The sequence below is a fragment of the Miniopterus schreibersii genome, assembly GCF_964146895.1.
Source record: "Miniopterus schreibersii genome assembly, chromosome: 1".
Lineage (NCBI taxonomy): Eukaryota > Metazoa > Chordata > Mammalia > Chiroptera > Miniopteridae > Miniopterus > Miniopterus schreibersii.
The window spans coordinates 85,874,214-85,881,107 of NC_138101.1; the positions used below are offsets into that span (position 1 = coordinate 85,874,214).

At 40.6% G+C, this 6,894-nt stretch overlaps 1 pseudogene across 1 annotated transcript; it reads left to right on the plus strand.

Moving 5' to 3' along the window:
* The first annotated feature begins 404 nt into the window (after nucleotides 1–404).
* LOC308567377 (YEATS domain-containing protein 4 pseudogene) lies at nucleotides 405–1,072 on the plus strand (annotated as a pseudogene). The gene has a single exon. The product of its transcript is annotated as a YEATS domain-containing protein 4 pseudogene (transcript).
* The last annotated feature ends 5,822 nt before the right edge of the window (nucleotides 1,073–6,894 follow it).

Sequence of the window (6,894 nt, forward strand, 5' to 3'; positions counted from 1 at the left end):
TTACTCCATTGTATGTTCTTGCCTCCTTTGTCAAATATTAATTGACCATAATGATGTGGGTCAATTTCTGGGACCTAACGGTCATTTTGACACAAACACAGAACCCTTTCCTCTTATATCAATTAATCACAAAGTCTCCATCTGTCTTCCTCTCTTCAGGCTACTGTGACAATGCCATAGACTTAGGGGAAAGGTAGAGCATAGAGGATTTTTATGCCAGTGAAACTATGGCCTGATACTAAAACGGTGGATACAGTCAGCAGTTCCTCATCTCCTCCAGCACCAGTGACTCGCCTCCCTGGGTGGGAAACCGTCATCCTGGGCCCCCACTGCAGGAGCCAGGCCTCTGAGGGCCCTGGCAACTCTGCTTTTCCCGGTGGCGGCTGCTTCTTCCATAGGACAATATGTTCAAGAGAATGGCCAAACTTGGGCCTGACTCCAGCTGGAGAGTGCAGGGGGTTACTGTCATTAAACCAATAGTTTATGGCAATGTTGCTCAATATTTTGGAAAGAAAAGATCAGTGGACAGTACGTGTAAAACCATATAGAAATGAGGATATGTCAGCATATGTGAAGAAAATTCAGTTTAAATTACATGAAAGCTATGGCAGTCCTGTCAGAGTTGCCGCTGAGCCTCCATATGAAAAAGGATGGAGTGAATTCGAAATCATCATCAAAATACTTTTCACCGTTCTTAATGAAAGACCTGTCATTAAAGCTGTTTCTGTCAGACAGCAATGCAATGCTCAGAAAAAAGACAGTGGTTTCAGAGTTCTATGATGAAATGGTATTTCAAGACCCAATAGCAATGATGCAACCGTTATTAACAACATCTTGTCGGCTAACGTTAGGAGCCTATAAGCATGAAGCAATATTTGCAGAACTTGAAGTGAAAACCAGAGAAAAATTAGAAGCTGGGAAAAAAAAGCTTTGAAACGGCAGAGCTTAAGGAGAGGTTTTAAGCAAGTTGTGAACTATAAATTGCTTAAAAAATGAAATCAGGAAAGTTGAAGAAAATGATCAGAAAAAAAGAGATATAAACTGTTCTGAAGAGGACTTGATAGTAGGCTAATCTGAAAATAAGGTGGACTTTAAAGGAGAGATGGGCTGCAAATGCTCTGGTGTTTCTTAGAGGGGCTGCGGATACAGACTTCTAAGCAATGAGGTCAAAGTATTTGTACTTTTTTCTTTTTTTAATATATCTTTATTGATTTCAGAGAGAGGAAAGGAGAGGGAGAGAGAGAGACAGAAACATCAATGATGAGAGCGTCATTGATCGGCTGCCTCCTGCACGTCCCCGACTGGTGATCGAGCCCACAACCTGGGCATGTGCCCTAACTGGGAACTGAACCCCGATCGCCTGGATCCTAGGTCAACGCTCAACCGCTGAGCCGCTCCTGGCTGGGCAAAGTATTTGTACTTTTCAAGCAATCTTTAACGTGAAATATATACAAGAATGAATGCACAATTTTAAAAAAGGTTATTGCATTGTATATATAGCTTATTCTTTTCTGTTTTGTTTGTTTAGCTTATCCTAACTTCCCCTCATCCTGATTCCTTTGTATCTGATGTGCCCAGTAAATAATAAATGTAGTTTACTGGCCCTGTTAAAAAATGGTGATACATGATATTATACAGTACATTTCTCAAAACACTGACAGAATATACAACACCAAGGGAGAGCTCCAATATAAACTATGGACTTTGAGTGATAATAACGCATCAATGTAGGTTCATCGATTGCAGCAAATGTGGCACTCTGGTGCAGAGGCTGTGCTTGTGTGGGGGCAGGGCAACATGGAAAATCTCTGTACCTTCCACTCCATTTTGCTATGAACATGAAACTACTTTTTTTTTTTTTAAATATATCTTTATTGATTTCAGAGAGAGGAAAGGAGAGGGAGACAGAGAGACAGAAACATCAATGATGAGAGAGGCATTGATCGAGCCCGCAACCCGGGCATGTGCCCTGACCGGGAATCGAACCCCGATCGCCTGGATCCCAGGTCGACGCTCAACCGCTGAGCCACGCCGGGCCGGGCATGAAACTACTTTTTTAAAAAAAGTCTATTGAAAAGGAGGAGGCTGCATTCTGTCATACCAGCTCGCTAAGACTACATGAGACTCTTACCCACTCCCAAGGAATCTCTAGTCACTCCATTTGTTGGGCAGGGTTTGTGTCTCATTCCCTCAGCGCTAGCCTGGAGATAATCGCCTCAGAGTCCTGACAGTGCAGTTTTCCAGGCTCCTCAGATTGGGGTTTGACAGCCTGACTCTTTCCTAAGGTGGCTCCAGCCAACTTGGACTGTGGTGGCCGATGGTCATGTTTTCTACATGAATTCCCATCCGACGTTAGGCCGAGGAACCCTTCTTTTCCTTTCCCTATGTCTTCTCTGTCCCTGAAAGACGAGTCCTACCCTCTCCCCTCCACCAGCTTTCTGCCCACAGTGAGCTTGAGCCTTCTCTCGACTTTTCCTGCAGAAATAATGTCTCATTTTGTTGAAGGAACAGGCCATGAGTCAGTATCTGAAACAGGTATTTCTTTCGAATCAAGGAAGAGTTGGATTTGTAAGCCTGTGGTTCTCAAACTTGAACATGCCTCAGAATCACCTGGAGGGCTTGTTGGATTACAGGGGCTGGGCCCTCACCTCCAGCATTTCTGATTTGATAGGTCTAAGATGGGGCCTGAGAATTTGCGTTTCTAACAACCGTGCTGATATTCTATTTTGAGATCCACTGTTCTAAAGCAAATGGTGATCTTATATGCAGTTTTGGATGTAATTCAGGGGTTGGGAGAGTTTGAGATTATCGAATGCCCCCAAAGCAGAGGATGCGTGGTCACTGTGTTATTGACTGACTGACTTTCCATCACTGTCAAAGAGGCATACGCCCTGATGTGAGGCTGTCACTGATTAACTGGGATTGTTTTTAGTTTTGTGCTTACTTACCTGTGTGGATTAGACTCAAACAGCAGCCTTTTCTTATATCTGGAGCAAAGAACTTTTTACTCTCACATTCATGAGCATATATTCATATTGCTCCTCCCCCTTCAGAAGCAGGAGCATCTGGTTTTTCCCATAGAAAGTGCGTCAAGATTTGTTTCGGAGTGGAGGGCATCACCAACAGTGTCATTAGAAACGCAGGGGCACTGGAAGTTACAACTCATGGGCATTAATAGCCACTGCTACTAAGAATTTCACCCTTCGGTAAAACCGTAGGAGCTGAGTAATTTAGGTTCTCTGTTTCCCTTTCTTAGCTCAGATCTGAGTGCTCTACGCCACAGTCTCCAGGAAATAAAGGGATGGCTGGAGGGGAAAGCCTTTTTCCCTGTGATTTCTCCTTACCACAAGAATGTGTACACTCATCCCTGGGGAGTCCTGTGGGTCCTTTGGGAGAGGATCAGTGGCAGCACTGTGCCCACCTGGGAAGCCTTTGGAGACGGAAGGCGGTCTTAAGTACGTTGTGTGAGAGTGGTATTCATAACCGTAAGAAGGTGGCCGTTTCCAGGGAGGAATACTGCGTAGACCAAGAGGACACTGACGCTTGGGTACAATTAGCTTTATTAAGTTGTACATAGTTTTATGTACTTCATGTAAGTCACAATTTCACAGAAAGAGAAACTTGCAACACTGATGAGGAAGGAAAACATAAAAGAACAGGTTTCACAAGAAGCCACTGTTTCTGTTTCTGATTCGTTTTTAAGCAGAGGAATTCAGAGTCCCTTTGGAGCTCAGTCAGGCAGATAGCTAAAATTGCCCCCAGTGTGAAATCCTTCTCCAGGCCTCTTTTCAGCACAGGGCCTTTATTCTGAACCCAAATTGTGCAATTCAGATTGGACAGGTCTCAGTCCATTGGTAGAAAGACAGAAGAAAAACCCACCACCACAAAACCCAGGGTTTCCCTGCAGTGGTTGACTCAGATGGCATAAATAAGAGGCATAGCGCAGGAAGCCGAGAGCTCAGTCTGAGGTTCTTCCTTGGTGTAGAGCAGGCTGTCCTACAATTTAAATTCTGACACTATCTACTTAGAGGTAGCATCAGATCCCACAGGTTAAAGGCTCAGCCCACAAAACTGGACCCCTCTCCAAGTCCAGATGCAGCTGGTCACCTGTACTTCTGACCAGCTACAAATCGGAAAGTTCCCATAATCCCCTTCTTGGGTTTACTTTCCTAGGGTGGCTCACAGAACTCAGGAACATTTACATTTACCAATTTACTGTAAAGAATCAATATAAAGGTGAAGGATACAGAAGAACAGCCAGATGAAGAGGTACATAGGGTGAGGTCTGGAAGGGTCCCCATGGAACTGGGGTACACCATCCTATTGGCATATGGAAGCTTTCACCAACCTGGAAGCTTATCAAATCTTGTTCAGTTTTCATAGAAGTTTATCAGAAGCACCGCTGCCCCCGACAACTTCCACTTCCCTGAGGTTGATGGGCGGGGCGAAAGGTCCTACCCTCTGCTAACCTGATCTTTCTGGTGACCAGGGGACAGACTAAACATATTTCGTATTATAACACACATACCCACTTGGACTGCCTTCCTCTTGCCCAGTGATTCTCCTTCTCTAGTAAATGTGGACTAGGAAACAGAAAAATCCATTCTAGTGGAAGACTGAGAAAGGGGAAACTGGTAGGAGCAATAATCTCCTGGTTTCCCCTTAGTGTTCCTGGGTCCCTGGTTGCACCCTATTGCAGAAATCCAGTTGTATCCTGACCTTGGGTTCTATGAGCACCCACCACATTTCACCCTTATAATAAAATTCTGTGCTCTTCGTTAATGGGATGGGTTTCCATCACCTGCAACAAAAAAGACTGTTAAAACAGATTTTATCTTTAAAAGAAAACACTGCGTCCACGTAATATTGGAAAAGTAATTATTTATTATGACAAAAATAAAACTGTTGACTGAAAACGAATGTTACACTGTATTGCACCATGATTGCAAATGAGGCAAACCTTGTCTAAAAGATGAACATTCCAGAGCAAACAGCATCCTTTTACTTGGGTATGTAGACATGCAGGCAACTCATTATAATGTAATTGCAGAAATAAAGAATCATGACTAGCAGCAACCTAAACTTAACATATAAAAGAAGCACTTTATGACAGTAATGAAGCTATTAAACATTTAAAACATCTTTTAAACAACCTACATTAGAAGAACATGCTTTGAGCCATTTTCAAGAGATGATGTAAATACAGCAAGTAATTTGTTTGCTTTTTTAAAAAAAATTAATACTTATATAATAGACCAATAGCACACATTTCAGTTGCTTGACGTTAAAAAGCATAGTCTGTGGCATGAAAGACATTTTTTTTTTTTCTTCTGTACAACCAGGGTACCCACAGAGATCCAATTCATAATTTCGGCCTTATTAACACCATCTTCTATTTGACCAAGGTTATTAGCTAAGATATTGTTTCAGCTTTTGCAGAAAGCCTGAAGCTTGAAGAATAACACCAGGTTGTATTAAACCATAAGAAATGAACATAAATGCAAATACAGACACTTTAAAGTAGTTTTACATTCTGAAGCAAGGATATTATACAGGGCCTGCTGTTTCCTCTTTAATGCTCTAAAGCACCAATTTATGTTAGATGGCAACATGTGATTATATTCATTATATTCTGATTAGAATAAATGCAAGAGCAGGGCTGTTGCTTTTAACTTTTTTCTTTTTAAACCATGTTCTGTGTAATAGATGAAAAGGGTAAAATTTATAACTATTACATAATTGGAAAAAATGTAACCATAATCTTATTTCACACTCTTAATGAAATAGCAGCTAAACTTTTTAAAAAAATCAAAAGTTTTCATAACTACACTGAACAGTTTACTCCAAGAGAACAAAAGAGGGGCTACAGAGTCCCTGAGTGTTCTGAGGGAAAATGTAAGATTAAAACGATTAAAGTCTCTCATGAATAGGGCCAAAATAGGTAAATCAATTACAGGTAACCAAGGTCAACTGATAGTCATTTGGTATCTTACCAACACTAATGGAAATATATTCACAGTATAATCAGATTTTAAGGTTTTCCTTTCCCTTGATATTAATTAAACTAATTAAATATTGACTGGGCACTTGTCCACTTACTTTAATGAAGACAATGTTTGTATCTGCCACGCCAGGCTAGCCCTGCTGGTGGTAAACAAGAACAAAACGTAACAAAACCTCTAACTAATACTATCCCTTAGTTGTGGATTTTGCATATTTCAAATAGAGTTTGGATGAAGGGGTACTTATGGGATGGTGTAACATCCCACAAACTTGAGCAAAGCACCTTATTATGGGTTGAAAAATGAGGTAATTTTTAAATTAAAATTTTATAAGTTGTGCAAGAGAATATTTCCATTTTTCTAGAGCTTTGTTTTCTATTTCAAAAGATATGCATGGCACATTTTATTATTTCTTCACTTCTGAGAGATGTAGATTACTGAGTTTTAACAATCAAAAGATCTATGTGACTACATTCCCAAAGTCTAAAAACCTGATCAGTCTTTAATCCTTTGGCCATGATAAAAATAATATAGGCCCAACCAGTTCTACGGTAAAAGACTGTACTTTCTAGTCTAACTTTAAGTACCTAAATGCGGAAAATTCTGTTTTAATTCAAATTTCCTATTACTTAATATCCTTTTTAAGATTCTCTACCCATGTCTATCTTTATTATCAAGTGTTTTGACTTGTTACTAGGTATGCCTCTATACCTCTCTAAATTAACATTTCCCAAACTATATACATTTAAAGCTGATTTTAGGTCTGCTGACCACAACAATTTTTCTATCTTAAATATAAAGTAGTTGAAATTATCTTTTTTTATTGGCCTTCTCTATTTAGCTTTGGCCACCTGGAACTCTTAAAAAAAATACTTCTTGGGAACCTGACTTT